The sequence below is a fragment of the Macrobrachium rosenbergii genome, chromosome 12, assembly GCF_040412425.1.
Source record: "Macrobrachium rosenbergii isolate ZJJX-2024 chromosome 12, ASM4041242v1, whole genome shotgun sequence".
In the NCBI taxonomy this organism is placed as follows: Eukaryota; Metazoa; Arthropoda; class Malacostraca; order Decapoda; family Palaemonidae; genus Macrobrachium; species Macrobrachium rosenbergii.
In genome coordinates, this window is record NC_089752.1 from 82,957,538 (window position 1) to 82,975,179 (window position 17,642).

Genomic DNA, 17,642 nt, shown 5'->3' on the forward strand with positions numbered 1-17,642 from the left:
AGACCCCACTGAAATTAAATCACAAGGTCAGAAATGACAGGGATGGTAGGGTAAATTAAGACTAAGAAGCAGAAGAGAGCTGGGAGCTAAATTTAGAAGAAACATGGACAGTTTCATGGACAGGAGAGGAGGTGGAATGGAAAATGTTATTAAAGAAGAGGGGAAAATAGATTAGGAAAGAACTTTTAGGAACACCGAGAGATGGAAAATGAAGCAAATGTTATGCCAACAACAACCACAGATCTGAAACAGATAAAAATCAAGAATTAAGCTTATTTAGTGATGGAGTGAAGCAATAGATGGAAATTTCACTGCTAAATGCCATTGACATACCAAGATTGAAAAAAAGTTCTCTGAAGTTCCACAGAGATTATGACCAAACATCAGTGGGATGGGAGAGAATGTCACCTGTAGACCGTGCTCTATGATAGCTATACTGATGGTTGAAAAGAAGGAAATTAGGTTTAAAGTTCTAGAAAACCGAGCTGGGTAAGTTTTGGGTAATTTGCGATACTGGAAGTTAAAACAACTGAACAATACAGAGAAGGGTTAGAGCCTTCTCAGAGACATGTAAAGCCACTGCATGTTTCAAAGGAACCAGTCTACCCAAAATCTCCGTGATGAATCAGGTAGGAATGCAATCTATGCCAAATGCTTTGCAAATCTTTTGAAGATGCAAGATTTTGGTACCAGTGGATTACTAAAGGACTGAAAAACTGGGATCAACAAGACAAGAGTTGGATAAAAATAAGAGCTGAATGTGGCCTTTTCATTAGGAGACCATGTTGCAAATCCATGGAGGACAGAGGATTAAAGTTCAGTTAAGGATGTGGTAGCTCAGTTGGTTTCAACTAGACTTAAAATTGTGATAGTCCCAAGTTTGGGCCCTGCACAAGGCTTGATAGATTTCATTAGCAACATGACTTTACAGTTCTTGTGACCTAAGGATTGGGGCCTTGGAGAATCCCACAGGACTACCTGCAGGGTTATCAGTCAGCCACTACCTGGTTCTCAATAGTCCTAGCTTTGGTGGAGAGGGCTCCTGGGAATGAGTTTTCCTTTGAAGTACATTGGTACAATATTTCTAGCAGATTCCTAGCGCCAAGAGGACTCATGCAAGTACTCTCAACCAGTTACAGAAGCAACCAAATGATGGGTTAGATGGAGAGAAAGTTTAAACAAAAGAAGGGCATAAACCTATAAGCAACTACTTTGATTTAATTAATCCCAGTTGTCTTGATTTAAGTGAAAATGAGAAGTTTAGAGGTGCTTACTTAGTAGCTGTTCTTGAAGGTCCTTTAAAGCAATAGGCAACTAAGTCAAGATTGTGCTTATTAGGCAGCACACTTACACTTGGTCCCATGACAAAAAAAAAAAAAAGCTCAACGGTTGTTTACTATGAGAAGGATGTTCAAACCACTTACTTTAATGTACTTCATAAATGCCAACGTTCTTAATGCTTGGTCTTCTATTTTTTTTATGTAAAATGTATCTTGAACAATGAATCAGAGAATATAACACCAAGGATCTTGAGAAAGATAATAATGAAGTAGTTTGTATAAAAATATTCAGTCTGCAAAACTATGACAAGTAAGCAGAGGAGAGTTGGAGATTTTCAATATGGATAACTAAATTTTAAACTAACTTCATCAGTGAAAACCTAAAGAATACAATTTCACTGTTATGTATGCTTAGATATTTTCATGTGTTGTTGGAGATTTTTAAAATCTCTTCTTTTGTGAATCTATGCCTTAAACCTCTCTGATATTTTAATTTTGCTTTATGTTCTACATTGCATGAACTATGCAACAAACCAGATGAATATTCTATAAAACTGGCCTAAGAGTTGCCTTGCAAATTTACGTGAGTGCATTCTTAAGCAAAATTTTGCTGTGGTTGGTCTGAGATTTTGGGTGATCAACTCCTTGTTGATCACTTCTCGAATCAAGCAAAATGGTGGAAAGTCATAAGCTACTAGGTCGTCCCATGGGTGCTGCAAGGCATCCTTTATCACAGCCAATGGGTCTGGCACTATGGAACAGAACATTGGAAATTTTCTCTTGTACTGGGTGGCAGACAGATCTATCCTGGGAACCCCCCACAGATTGAAAACCTTTCCATGATACTGGGATTTAGGGAATATTCTGTCCCTATCCCGATCACTTCATTCTGCGACTGAGATTGTTTGTTACTACATTCCAGGTACCTGAAATGTACCATGTAGGCTGCTCTACCAAGTGGGCCACTGTTCATTCATGCACCTATACCATCAATTGGTGCAGTGGATGGGAAACTAGGCCCCCCTGCTTGTTGACATATTCCTCTACCGTGGTATTGTTGCTCGTCAGTACCAAAAAGCACCCCATCACTCGATTCTGAAACCCCTGAAATGCCAGGACTGCCTTCAATGTCAGGGTATTGAGGTGGAGGTGCCTGTTGTTCTGATCCCACACACCTGACACCAAGAACTCCTCCAGGTGTGCACCCTACTCCTTGTTGGATGCGTCCAAAAACAGAAGCACCTCTGGAGGAGGAGTACCAAGTCCTACTGTGAGGTTGCTGTGATCCAACAACCAACTTAGGTCCTGTCTCACTTCCTCCAAGAGAGTAACTGAAAGGAAAGGAGGTCTCTTGCTGGAGACATGAGCTCTTTCAACCTCTACTGTAGAGAGGGGAGCAAAACTGCCCATGAGGAACCAGCTTCACAAACAACAACAGGTCATCTAGAATGACTTGCCACTGCTGAGCAGGTTATTCCTGATGAGACAAGAACTTCTATGCTGCCTCCATGAACCTGCTGATGTGAAAGTCTGAGGGAGAAACTCTCAATGCTGTCTTAGCTATCAGCATACCCAGGAGTGAGATCTGACTTCTTGAAATTTATCATCACACCCAGGTCATGACAAAATTCAAGGAGACAATGTGTCCTGAAGCTACTGCAGTAACGAGCTTCTCTGGACTAGTCAATCATCCAGATACCTCAAAAGACATATCCTGCGTGAATGGGCCTAAGCTGAAACCAGCATGAGCACTCACATGAACACTCAGGGGGCAGTTGAAAGCCCAAAACAGAGTGCCCTGAATTGAAAGACCATTCCCCCAAAGGGTAAAGTGAAAGTACTCCCAAGAGGACAGATGGATGTGTATTTCAAAATACACATCTTTTTGGGCAAACCAAAAGCTTGCAGTCACCCTCTCTGATGGAATCTAATACTGAGTAAACAGTTTTCATTTTGAATCAGGTCTGGCAAATGAACAGGTTCAACAGAGAAAGGTTGATGACCAGCCTCCAACCACCTGTTGCCTTTTCCACCAAGAAAAGACAGCTGTAAAAGCCTGGAGACTGAGAGTTCATGATTTTTATTGCACCCTTCTTCAGCATCACAGTCACCTCCTCCCTAAGAGCACGACTCTTCTGTGAGCCAGGAATGTATGCCTGGAACCTGACTGTATTGAAAGAGGGGTAGTAGATACTCAAAGGGTAGTAAATATCCTTCCCACAGAACATCCACTACCCACATGACTCGACAGGCACCCCTCACCACCAGCAGCCTGGTAGTTAGAGGCAAAGGAAGTAACTTGCCAGACTTAAGCGAATTGTCTTAACCAAAAACAAGAAAATTCACATGATCTAAGACTCTGCTAACAATTCTAGACCAAGGCAGTCCAACTGGGGCCTTGGGTTTCTTCTGTTGACCCCAGAAAGGCTCAATGGACAAGGACCTATCAGAAGAACAAGCCAGTCTCTTCCTCTAGATCACTGGAGTGACAAATCAACTTAATGACCTCCACAAAGTGCCTCTGCAACTTGGTGGTGTCCAAGTCCTGGAGCATAGGACCCTTGGGTCCCTCCAATTCCTGGTCCTCCAGAGTTGCTCCCTCCGCAGGTGAGGGACACTCACCAGAGCTCCCTGGCGATCTCTTGACCACTTGGGCATACAACCTGTCCATCCCTAGGACTGATCTGAGAATGTATGCCTCTGTGGTTGGGCTGGAATGGGATTGAGAATGATCTCCATCCCAGCCCCTGGGCCTGTGAGGCTCCTAGCTCCCAGTAAACCTCAAATAGGTGGAGGGGAAAAGGAGAGATCCTGGGCACCCTTGTTCAGCCTGGCAAAGACTGAAACCTTGCCAGGTGAGGAAGGCCATGGGCAGTCACCAACCCTCGGTGATGATGTCCTCACAGGTCAGGGGGAGTGGCACCATTCACACGAATTGGACAGGGGCTGTCCCTTGATCATGCCCATCTTCCAAGATGCTGGAGCTTCTACAGGCAGGGAAGATTGAATGAGGGACCCCCTCTTGCTATGTCTAGGTGATTAGGCTAGGTGGGCCAGATAACTGTCCTGGGACCTATGGCCTGCTCTCTTTGTAGAGCAGGAGGGAAGGTAAAAGAGTACCTGCATGCCCTTTTTTCATCTCTTGTTGGTCCATGCTGGCAGGGGGAACCAGGTACAAAGACCAGGAACCCTGGCCAGACCAAGTAGAAGTACTACCAGGACTGGTACAATCAGTGCAGTGGTATTCATGGTACCACTAGCAAGAGCCCCATCAGCCCTCTCTGCAGCAGAGGACTGATCTCTGGAAGTTTGACAAGGCCTCCTGCAGGGAGAAGAAGCAGCTTTCTTCTTCCTCATCTTACTAGCTTTGGAAGGAAAGGGTGAGGAGGCAACAGCACTCAACAACAACAATGAAGATTTCCTTCTCCTCCTTCTCTATTTCTTCTTCTTCCAAAGAGTAGCTGAGGTCAATGCTGAAACTAGTGAATTGAGGAGGACTGCCCCCAGAGCCAAAGACAAAAATTCCTCAGGAGGCATCACAGACAGACCAGGGGAGACAGTACACGTGGGAGCAGTCCGAGACCCAGTGGATACATGACTAATGAAGTTGTGATGGTCAGAGTAGAAGCAGTCACAGGCCTCACCTAAACTAGCCTTCACCTGATCTGAAAGAGAAGAGACACAGGGCTCCCCTAGGATAGCCAGAGAATGACACAATTTTCTTGCTACTTGTCCACCACCACACCTACAAGAAAAGTTAGGTTAGGAAGAGACTCTCCCCCTCATTCTGAGAAAGCAGAGGATAACCCTCCCTCAGATTGCAGGGAGGCCTCTGGTGAGATGCCAGAATGGACGTCCTCCCCCCTCTTAAAAGCTCTCCACTGAACGTTCAGTGGGAGTCAGCGAAAGGGAGTAGTAACAACAGGGGGAAGTTTGTCTGGAGGAAGGAAAGTTCTGAAAAAGACCTTCGGTGTTACCAGTGGAGCATGGCAATCTGATGATACCAATGAGACCTTCTCTCTGTTCTCCTTCCTAACAAACTTCACCCACTGTTTTGATTGCTTTCATGCTTCATGCACAATGCACATAAGGTTTATGGATCCACCTCTACAGAGGAAACGAACAAGTTTCATGGCATTTCTTTCCCTGAGTAGCCCCTAAATACTTGGAGTTTCCTCGGAAAGGAGGTGGAAGGCTGAAATGACTGATGGGTTTGGCTCATCTTTATTATGTTCAAAACAATCAGACAAAACAGCAGACATACAAGAAGCAAGAAAAAAAGTAAGCAATATTCAGAATATTTATTGAAAGCAAACAGCAAAAATCAAGCAGAGAGTTGACTTGACAGTGGCCAGAAGCAAAGTGGAGTGCAGACTGACAGGTGGGTGGGCTTTAGTCAGCTACCACATCATGAAAATTTACACAGCCATTCCAGCTTGTGTTTGCAAGCTAAATCCCTATGTAAAGAGTGAAAGTTTATATTTATGTATGAAGAAATATCTCTGCAGCCTAGCTACAAACTAATATACAGTCTCGCCCTGTTCTGACCTAGTTTCATGGGATTTTTTCCTCAACCCTTCCTCTTGTCTCTTTATCAATGTTTTTTTTTTTTCTTAGGCTATCATGACGCACATCATCATCAGAAGGCATACTAGAGAAACCTTCCAGACCCTTAACTGTTAGTACTGGACTTGAACAAACATCCCCTCTTCCCCGGGCCACCCTTGGGTCTCTGCATATCTCTCAAATAATTTCAATGAAAGTGTCAGTGTTACCATATTTTTCATCAAACCTATGCACCTTGTGTTTTGCAGTGACTGTAGTGATCCTATTGCTGCTTGTCTGTTCCTCTGGGTTTCTAAGTAGGCTTACCTCTTCTTGCATCTTATTACTTGAAATTCATTTTCATGCTGCTTTTCCACTCCCTGTCTTGCTTCTTCTCTTGCATTTTCTTCATAAAATCTTATCCTTTCTGCTTCTGCTTGTTACTTTGCTGTTTATCTTTCTGCCTGTCACTCTGCACATACTAGATCTTGCTCCCCAGTCACAAAATCTCTTGTCTCTTTTCCCTTCATTCTCATTCTGTGGGCCATTTCAATGAGTTTTTGAAGCTCTGTCATTATTGACACTTTTATGCTTGTCTCTTTATAGGCTAAAAATAAAATCACACTGAATCATTTCCACCAATTAGCCCCAGCACTGTCACCAAATTATTTCATAATATTCCAAATTTCAAAAGTAATATAAACTTGAAGTTCTTTACATAGGATTTAGCTTTGAGCACTAGTTGGAAACAGCCACTCAAACATGCTGACAAGGTAGTTAACTTTCAACAGGTGGGGGAACCCTGCTAACTTGTCAGTCTGCACTCCACCATGCGTTCTGGCCCAGGTGCCAGATGAGAGGGGTGGCTGAGGTGGGCCATTAATGTAAAGAAATTCAGGTTTGTATGTAAGGAAAAATACAAGTTACTTTTTAGATTTTTTATTTGTTCCTACACAAATACAAACCTTCATTCTTTGCAAAGGAGACTTACCCATTGGTAGGAGGAAACCTGAATACTCTCTGAACCAACTGGTAGGTTTCCCTAACCTGGGAATGTCATCTTCCTGGTCCACTAGGAGCAAAGGAAGAATAACCTGCCCCCACCCTCCCCCACCCCAAAGCCTGATGCACATATGGGATGTTGCAACTGCTAGACTTGTGGGCCATTAGGTAAGGGGTTTGCAAAGCAATTACTAAATCAGGCCATAAGAACCTAAGATTAATGTATCAGACGCAATAAAAAACAGTCAGATATGAAAATAATCAGGTTTTTTTACTATCTATCCTCCTCTTCCCTTGCCAGGAGAGGAGAGAACTTGTAGCCACTTGAAACACACAAAAAGACTGGTGCCAAGTCAAATAGCTAACCTGCACTCTTGTCCATCCAGCTTGTACACAGATTGGCACCTGGACTCTCCATCTTGTTAGAGAGGAAGGAAGGGAAAGAGGAGAGAGAAACCAGTCTCTCCACACCCCTCTTTTATCAACCATATACCCAGACGAGATGCTACCTGTCCCAAAAGGGAGCTGGGCTAGCTATCCAGCCTGTTGAGCAGCCACCATCAGCGAAAGGAAAGCATGTCCTATGGCTAGTGGACAACTTCCCATAGGTAAGAAATGATCACACCTCCACACATAATACCTGGTGAGCCGACAGGTTCCCACAGAGTGGTAAGGATGGCATGATACCCATACCCTTGTGAGCTCTCACCTGGACTGCACACTCGTATGGACCACAGATCAAACTCCTAAGGATGGTAGTCCATTCCCCATAGGGAAAAGACTGTTTGAAGCTTCTCAGGAGTATAGAAGGCTCCCTCAAGGAGGAGAGATCTATTCCTTAATCTCAAAACCTGGCTTAAGCCTGACCTATGCATTCAACAGCTGAGACAGAGAGAAGCCTCTCATGGTGAAGGTAGATGAGGAAAACCAGTAACACCTGCTGACAAGCAGCCCTTACCAGAAAGATATTCTGTCTATGACACCAACCTCAGAGGACAGCCCATTCCTTAGGTAGACAGCTGCTGAGGAAACAAAAGTATTACTACATATCCTTTGTAGCCCAGCAAGAAAAGCCTCTCACTCTGAGGAGACATTGGATAGCCTCCAGGAGTGCAGTGCCAGTATTCAACTAACCTCATGATACTTCCCTCTGAGCAGCTGATGCTGCAGATTGTGCCATACAGGTAAATCTCTTGGGACCTCCAACAACAGAGCTACCAGATCCTGATACTATTCGGCATGTGATCACTAGGGAACCACTGGAGTCGGCCTGAGATTTGGGGATACCAGCATCTTGATGATTACCATCTAATAGGTGGAATGGCAGAAAACGGTCTTGAGGTTGTTCTACAGGTACTGAAAAACCTTCATACTGATTACAGGTAGAGTTATGGGAGAGAAAACCCAGAAGTTTCCTGTTGTGCTGAATGGCAAACAGATATATGCCTAGAACTCCCACCCCTCAAACAAGTTTCCTTCCACACAGGTGTTTAGGGACCACATGCCCCTGTATCTGTCTCCAATGGTTAGTTAAGCTCATCTGCCAGTAGATCCCAAAGCTCCCAGATATACCTGGCCAGCAGCTTCATGGTGGGAATCACCACTATGCACCATGCATGTTCAACTGGTAAAGAGGAAAAGAGACCCATCCCTTAGCGTCCGGATGTATGTCACCCCTAAAGGGTCATCAACACCGCAGAGTAGCTCATCACACGATTTTGGAATTCCATCCCAAGAAGTTGATGTGCATGCATCAAATTTTCTGGCCCCACACCCCCAAACCAACAACTCCTTCAGGTATGTGCCCCACCCATTGTCGGATGTGCCTGAAAACAAAAGTAGTTGGGGGGGGGGAGAAGCTGCCCTAGGGACCAGCTTCTTAAAGGGTGAAAGGTGAAAAAAACTATGTATCACTGCCGAATGTATTGTTCCTGACATGACAGGCATTTGTGCACAACCTCTCTGAGTTTGCTGACACAAGAATCGGAATGACAGACGCCCATTTTCTAATGACAGCTGGTGGGTAAGAATGCTACCTTGGAAAGAGCAACAAAGTCTGGAGCTTTCTCTGTCCTGAGGAGGAAGGGCCAGCCAAAAAGTATTCGACCTAGTGCCTTTGTAGGCTCAAGAGCCTTGTAGGGCACTGTCTGGTGGAGAAAATTGCTGTTATTCAACAGTACTCTCTCTCTGCTGTAACCTCCTCCTTGCCCCATGAAAGAGCGCAGTGAAACCCAGAACTGGTCTATTCCTTAGTGTCAACACCGAATTAGTGACAATGTACCTTTGGATTGAGACAACATACATCCCTTCCAGGCTAGGTTGGCTCACAGGATCAGTCCCTTAGATGTAGCATCTCTTCCAGGTAGACCGTGGGCCACCACTAACCCCCCATTGCCCCCCTTGGAGATTTTTAAATAATGGATTTTAGTTGTCTGCCAAAAAATTATCCTCTGTTTTTACCGAGAATAACATTTTTTTGTTTTGTAGGTTAATAGAGGTTTGTGTAGACTCTGATGTTGTTTTATTAAAAATTCTGTTTAGATTTTTGTTGTATACTTTATTATGAACAAATTGGTGAAAAAGTTTTCAGGACTTTTATTCAGGAACGACTACTTAACAAGGCTAAGAGTTTCAGTGAACCAATTGATAAAAGGCTCAACCTCAAGGCAATCTTAGTAACTGCAGCCAAGTCAGCAAATGTGACAGGAAAGTTGAAAAAGACCCAAAAAATAACAGCTGAGAGAAATGTCTGGTCATTTATTTTTTCTTGCAGTAGAAAATAAAATCAGTCTAGAAAGAGTTCTAAGCTACCTGGGTCCAGTTCCATGGGCACTGGCTACTGGACAGAAAAATCTAAGTTGTTACACCTGCTGGAGAGTGATACACATAGAGCCTCAAAACCAATTCAAAATAAGAACAATTACATCATCGATGGAAATACTATGATTCAAGCTCAAGTTGCTCTGCCTCACATATTTAGGGAGCTATCGGAAAGTTTGCTTACACAGCTCCAAAAAGAACCTCGTGTCGATTTTGTAACCGACTCATATAATCCAAACTCAATAAAAAGTGCTGAAAGAAATAGAAGAGGGTCTTCTGCAGGTTCACGATCAAGGGCCCATTGGTAAAAATTCCAAGAAACTGGAAAGGCTTTTCACTCAGTGACAAGAATAAGCATAGCCTTACTCTTTTCCTTCTAAATGAATGGAAGCAAGATAAATATGCTAAGATGTTGATGGGGAGAAAAGTATACTTTGTTCAAGTAGATAAATGCACTTGTTTGACGACCACTGATGGACAGCATACAATTACTGAAGATAATGAAGAGCTTGGATCCTGCCAAGAGGAAGCAGACACCAAAATTGTGCTCCATTGCTTGCACATTGCAGCTCAAAGCTTGCTTGATTCAGGTATAACTGGACGATCACCTGACACTGACGTTTTTATCCTTCTTCTTAAACATACTCAGAAAATAGCACAGACTGTTTTGTTTGATACTGGGGTAGGCAATAATGGACGACTGATAGACATTCAAAGTGTCATCCAAGATGTTGGAAAAGAAATATGCTGTGTTCTTCTAGCCTTGCACGCATTTAGTGGCTTTGGTACGACAAGTGAGTTTGTCACCCAGGGTAAAATTGCCATTATTAAAATCCTTGGACACCATTTAGAGTTCGTCGATACATTTGCCCGATTAGGAATCTCAAGTGAAATTCCAGATCATGTTCTATCCGAGCTTGAACACTTTGCATGCCTTCTCTTAAGACATAAGAAGTCCGTCCAGCGATTCAGTATCAAGACGTCAAAAGCACTAGTCACAAGGTATGATGGAGTGGACACGGCCCTCTTGCCAGCTTGCAAGAATTCATTGAAAATTCACATCAAAAGAGCGAATTATCAGACCCGTATTTGGAACCAGGCAGGCACAGCGAACCCAAATTCACTTTTGCCAAACTTCATGGGTGGAAAATTTCAGAAGGAAAGATAGAATTGAAATTGTCAGAAGGGGAACTCATGCCACAGGAACTATAGCATGAGTGTGTTGAAGGAGCCCGACCATCGGATACCAGATGATGATGATGATGATGATGATGATGATGATGACCCTGAATTTGTTAATCCTGTAGACTTCATTTCTGAAGGCGAAATTTAAAAGATTATGACCATCTATGTTTATTTATAAAACTTGCAGTAAAAAACCTCTTCTTTATTGTGAATTTGCATGAGAAATTTAAGATAAGGATGATTTTCATTCAGGAACTTGTGGTTCCAATGCTGCTCCTTATTATTATGTTGATTTCTTGTCTTCAAAATATTCTCCATTATTAAAATGACGTCAAAACTTCGATTTTCAATGGAAAGAATTTGTATTCTGATAGAATGTGCCTTACATTTTCTTTGTGTCTAGAGGCCTTGAGCAAACTTCGCTGTCTTAAACTTCGATAAAAAAAAGTTATTTCATCTTTTTAAAAAGGTAATTCGTAAAATTATGATTGTTATAGGGGCACTTACAAGTAATATTATATTTATTTTGCTACTTTAGTAATTCAGTTAGGCACCGGTAAAGAAGTCAAGCCAATATTCCTGAACTGTTCTCCACCAGTACTAACAGTAAATGGAAAACTAATTATGTCGTCATATGAGATCTAATAATGATAACTGCATATAATATCCAGAAGGTAATTTAGGCTAGCTACAGTATGTCATTCATCTTCCAATTTTCCAGATCTTGTTATATGTGATGATTGCTATTATGATAAAAAATATCTTACATTTACTTACATTGCATCGTTATTTCAAAGGATTATTCACTGAGTGCGTTAAAAGAAACTTATGAGAAGTTACTAAGTTCTTAAAGTTATTCCTGGACTTCAACACATTAGAGATTTCCTACATGAAATATTCAGATTATAATTACGGTTTCACATGCATTTTTTACCATGCAAATGGTGAGAGATTTAACTGAGTTCATTTTATTGATACACTGCAATTGCAAGGAAAATTACTTTTGCCTTAAATATAATGAATAAATCATATATCCTATGTATAAGATCTCATATATCCTATGTATAGGATCTGGCCCGGAATTAAATATTTGATTTAATGCTTAGTTTTCCGAACCCTTTTTAATTTTAGTCTCTGTTTTATCTCTCAGTTTTCTTCAAGTCTCTCATTAGACCATATATGAGCAATTTGTTCTTCAGAGTTGTTGATCAAGAAGAGATGCAACAAACTCCTACCTGTTATAATCTAAAGGATGGATTGCTAATAAGGAAGTATCGATCTGCAGATATAGCAGGAAATGCAGATTGGGCCGAATATCATCAAATTTTGATTCCATATCAGTTGAGGAAGCAAGTGGTAGCAGTAGGGTTCCCTACCTTTAGAGCGACGTCATTTTGAGCGATGTCGTTTTGAGCGATGTCATATTGGGCGAAACGGTTTTGAACGATACAATAAGAGCGAATGGTATTTTGAGCGAAGGTTTATTTTAAGCGAATACTTCGATGATGTTTTTACGTTACTAGGAACAAACGGTTATTCAGCTTAATGGCTGTTAAGTCGTTTTTACATTATTAGGAACAAATGGTTTGTTTATTTTTTTATTTATTTTCTTATTCTGGAAATTCAACACAGTTTATTATTCAGTTCAACCCATCATGGAGATTCTAGTTTCTAGTCGTGGTAAAAACAAAATTGCTTATAATGGATTTATTTATCGGAAGGATAAAGCTACACAAACGACGATTTCTTGGCGGTGTGAAGTGAAAGGCTGCAAAGGGCGGTTGAGCACCACGTTGGAGTATGAAAGAGACAGAAATTGCAGAGAGAGGAGAACACTCGCATGCACCCCAACCTGTTAAAGTCAGTGAGGAAATAGTTAAAGGAAAAATCTGCAAAGCTGCTGAAGCGTCACATGATCCACCAAGACGCATACTCCAGGACGCTATTGCTGGTCTACCAGATGAAGTTGCGGCAAAGATTGGTTCTGGAGAGAAATTGAAGCGTACCATAATATCTAGGAAGAGGAAAGCTAAAGGGGATTACCCACCACCAGTCCTCCTCAATTTGCTCAATCCCTCATTGTACCGGAATCCTTGTGCTCTACTTTCACTGGCGATAATTTCATTCTTTATGACAGTGGTTTAGGTGATGAGAATAGATTTATCATTTTTGGTACTAAAGAAAGTATTACATGGTTGAAAGACAATCGTCATTGGTTAGCTGATGGAACATTCAAAACAGCTCCATCTATATTTTTTCAGATTTTTACGATTCATGCATTGATAAAAGAAAGTATAATACCTTGCATATATGCTTTACTCACTAATAAATGCGAAGAAAGTTACAGGGTAGTATTTAACGAATTGAAATCCATCGAGCCTTCTCTTGATCCTATCACCGTTATGATAGACTTCGAAATTGCTACAAAAATGCTATAACATCGGTATTCCCAAGTTCTAGCATAGCAGGATGTTTCTTCCATCTAGGACAGAGTGTATGGAAAAAGGTTAACAACTTGGGATTGAGAGAAAAATATGTCAGTAAGAAAATATTAGAACGCTAATTAAAATGATGAGTTGCACAGCCTTCCTCCCTACATGTGATGTCATAAGAGGCTTTGAAGCCATACGAAATATGGAAAATTACGATGAATGCCTTGACGATGTTTTTGATTATTTCGAAGATAACTATCTTGGGCGCCCATTGACAAACAACCGTAGAAGGCCTAAATTCCCGTTACCTTGGTGGAATGTCTATAACAGAGTTCAGTCGGATCTCCCGCCTACAAATAATTCTGTGGAGGGGTGGCACAATGCTTTTCAAGGCAGTCTGTCTTGCTGTCACCCGACAGTTTGGCTCTTAATAGAGGCTTTAAGAGGGGAAGAGAGCCTACAAAGAACTAAATATTTTGGAATAATTTCCGGAGAACCGAGACGTAAGAAAACAAAATATGATGCGATGGAAAAAAGAATTAAAAGCATAATTGATTCTAGAGATACCTTAGATATTACTACTTTTCTGAGACACCTTTCCTACAATATTACATTTTGATTAAAAGCTTCCAGAATGTATATACAGTATTTTCTCCATGGATTATATATCCCTTAGTTTTAATTATCCCAAAAATAAGTATTTGTTATTTGAAATATTTTAATAAAAATCACCTTATATCTCAGTTATTTGATATATTTTAATAAAAGTGTTATTTGAGAAAAATGTAATAAAAACGACCTTATCTTTTATTTATCGAAATATTATATTTTCATGTAATCTTTGTAAATGGTTATTAGATACTTGTTAATAAAAAGACGAATGAAAAATTCTATTATTTATTATTTTCAACTTTGTATCGCTCAATTTGTGATATATTTAACAGTGCGAGTTCGATCAATCTGACATCGCTCAATTGGTATCGCTCAATATGACTTATTTGATACTTCTCCCAAAATGACATCGCTCTAAACGACATCGCTCAAAATGACTTCGCTCAAACGACTGGGCACGAGCAGTAGAGCATGAGTCTGGACATATGGGAATCAGGAAGACTGTTGAGAAGATTTTGAAGTATTTTTTTGGCCTGGACTTCACAAGGATGTTAGCAGGTTTTGCAGAGAGTGTCACACATGCCAGATACCTGAAAAACCCAATGAAACCATTCAACCCATAGAAGTTAGAGGGGAACCCTTTAGCAAGGTAATTATAGATGTGGTTGGGCCACTTCCGAAAACGAAGAAAGGCAATGAATATCTGTTAATATTAATGTGTCCAGTGACTAGGTATCCTGAGGCGATTCCTGTAAGAAGTATAAGTACAAAGGTAATTGCTGAGAAGTTGGTGGAGTTTTTCTCCAAGTTTGGAATACCAGAAATTGTGCAAAGTGATACAGGAATGAACTTTACTTCAAAATTGTTCCAGGATGTGATGAACTTGTTAGGGGTGAAACAACAGTTATCAACTGCTTATCATCCAGAGACTCAAGGAGCCTTGGAAAGGTTCCACCAGACTTTGAAAATTATGTTAACTAAGTATTTTATGAATCAGGAAGAGAATGGGATGCTGGTTTACCTTTGATGTTGTTTGAAGTTAGGAATGCTTATCAAGAAAGTATGGGATGTTCACCAGATGAAATGATTTTTGGTCGAGACGTGAGAGGTCCATTGAAGATTCTTGCAGAGAAATGGGAAGAAAATCAAGAGGAAATCCAAAGGGAATATGTGAAGAATTTGAGGAAAATGTTAAGAGAAATTAGAAAATTCTCTTTAGAAAATCTGAAAATAAGTCAAGAGAAAATGAAAAGGAGATATGATGCTAAGACTAAGCTAAGAAGTTTTAGTGTAGGAATGCAAGTTCTAGTGTTCTTACCAGTGAAAAGATTTCCCCTTACCAATAAGTTTCAAGGTCTTTATAGGATAATATGAAAGTTAAGTGATCGAACTTATATGACTGAAACACCAGGAAGGAGGAAACGGCAAAGGAAGATACGTGTGAATCTTTTGAAACCTTACTTCTCAGAGACTAAAACTGAAGCAGTGTCAATAGCACAGACAGTTTCATCTACTGAAGATGATGATAGCTACAAATTGGAAGCTGAAAGCAAGATGAACAATTCTTCAACATTGGAAAATTTGGAAGATAAACTAAAACATTTGAGTGTTGAGCAAAGTAGTGAATTAAGTGAGGTGATTCGAAGTTTCCCTGAAATTTTTGAAGATGTACCTAGGAGTACCAGTCTGACAAAGCATGAGATAAAGATCACAGAAGATGGGAAACCTTTTAAACAGAGATGTTTTGAAGAAACCCAATTCAAGTCATTATAGTTCTCCTTGTGTGTTAATGAAGGGAAACCAGATGGCTCATTTAGGATGTGTACTGATTATAGGAAACTGAATTCCGTCAGTTAGCTGACAATTATCCCTTGCCTCTTATTGATCAATTACTTGATAATATTGGGCAAGCTAAATTTATTTCCAAGATAGAATTGTTGAAAGGATATAATCAGATTCTCTTAGATGAGGATGCTAAGTTGCTGTCAGCTTTCATTACTCCTTTTGGACTGTATCAATACACTGTTTTGCCGTTTGTTCTGATGAATGCACCTGCAACATTCCAACGAGTGATGGATCAACTGCTAGGATCCATAGAAGGAGTGGGTGTGTACCTTGATGACATTGTGATTTATTCTAATACATGGGAAGAACATCTGAAGATTTTCAGGAAAGTGTTCAAGAAATTACGGGAAGCAGGACTAACAATCAGCTTACAAAAAAGTGAGTTTGGAAAGGCAACTGTTCAATATCTAGGATTTGAAGTTGGAAAAGGCCTTCTCGCTCCTGTTGACACTAATGTAGAAGGTATCCTTAAGGCTACCCATCCCTCTACTACAAGGAAACAGCTACATAGATTTTTGGGCGTGGCTGGATTTTATCGTCGATTCTGTCCAAGTTTGTCAGCTGTAGTACCCCCCTTAATTGACTTAACCAGTCCGAAGACAAAGTTTGTTTGGACTCCAGAATGTCAAGAATCATTTGAGAAAGTTAAAGCCATATTAACTTCAAGACCAGTGCTTCAAGCTCCAGACATCAATAAGAAGTTTGTAATACAAGTTGATGCATCCGAATGCGCAATTGGAGCTGTTCTACTTCAAGAAGATGACACCAGTATTCTGCATCCATGTCTTCAAAGTTGAAAAAGCATCAGAAAACTTACTCAACAATCAAAAAAGAAATGTTAGTATTAATCACAGCATTGAAAAAGTTTGAAGTGTACGTGAACCCGCCTAGGAATGAAGAAATTTTAGCATTGTCTGATCACAACCCTATCTCATTCATCAATAAGGTGAAAAATAACAATCAGAGACCAACCAGGTGGTCTTTATGTGTATATCATCCCACAGTTTTGATATGTTTACTCTTCTATTTATCCTGTGTTGTGTGTAATAATAAAAATTTTTGAAATATCATATGTAGTGTAGTGTCAGATCTCAAAAGAGTTAGTGATTTGGGTAACTTAACAGCGTAATTTAAAATTGGTAATACTTTTTAATAGTAATGCAGTATGTGATTGCAAATTTTGTCTTCTAGCAACGTGTTCTGTACTCTTGATTTCATATGTCGTGTTTTGGTTCAGTTATCATCGCGAGAAATGACAAATTAATAAGCACGGGAATGGCAATCGAGTCTGTAAAAGCTTTGTCCCATATGAGAAAAGATGAGTGATTTTGCTATGTTTTGTGTACTGTTCTGGAAACCAACTTTGGTTCTCCGTCTTTGTTTTGAAAGTGTGCCATTTGTGGCTGGCCAGTTGCCGTCTGTTTTGATCGTGTTGAGATTTTGTTAAGAGCTTCGTCCCATATGATTTTTTGTTCAAGACACATATTCCTTTTTGAGGGTAAATGCACATATTTCGATCGATTAAGTCGTATTATGTAGGATTGCGTTGCTCTGTGTTTCCCACTGGAATCCTAAAGTTTGCTCACTTTGATTTCAGAGACTATTAGTGTTGATTACCTCTCTCTCTCTCTCTCTCTCTCTCTCTCTCTCTCTCTCTCTCTCTCTCTCTCTTCAAAAGAGAGAAGTTATTTAACGTAGAATATTTGTGTGGTCATTGGTATCAAACTTATCTTTTGAGATCTGAATGTAGGAAAAGTGTATTTGGTAACGGCACCTAACAAAAAAGCGTGTTTTGTGGATTTTGCAAAAGTTTTCACAAGCTTGTGTAAGGTAAAGCGAATTTTACTTATTATTACCATGGTACAATAAGGTATATTAGGGAAATTTTGCCTTAGTGAAATTATTATTCATAAATCTTTTG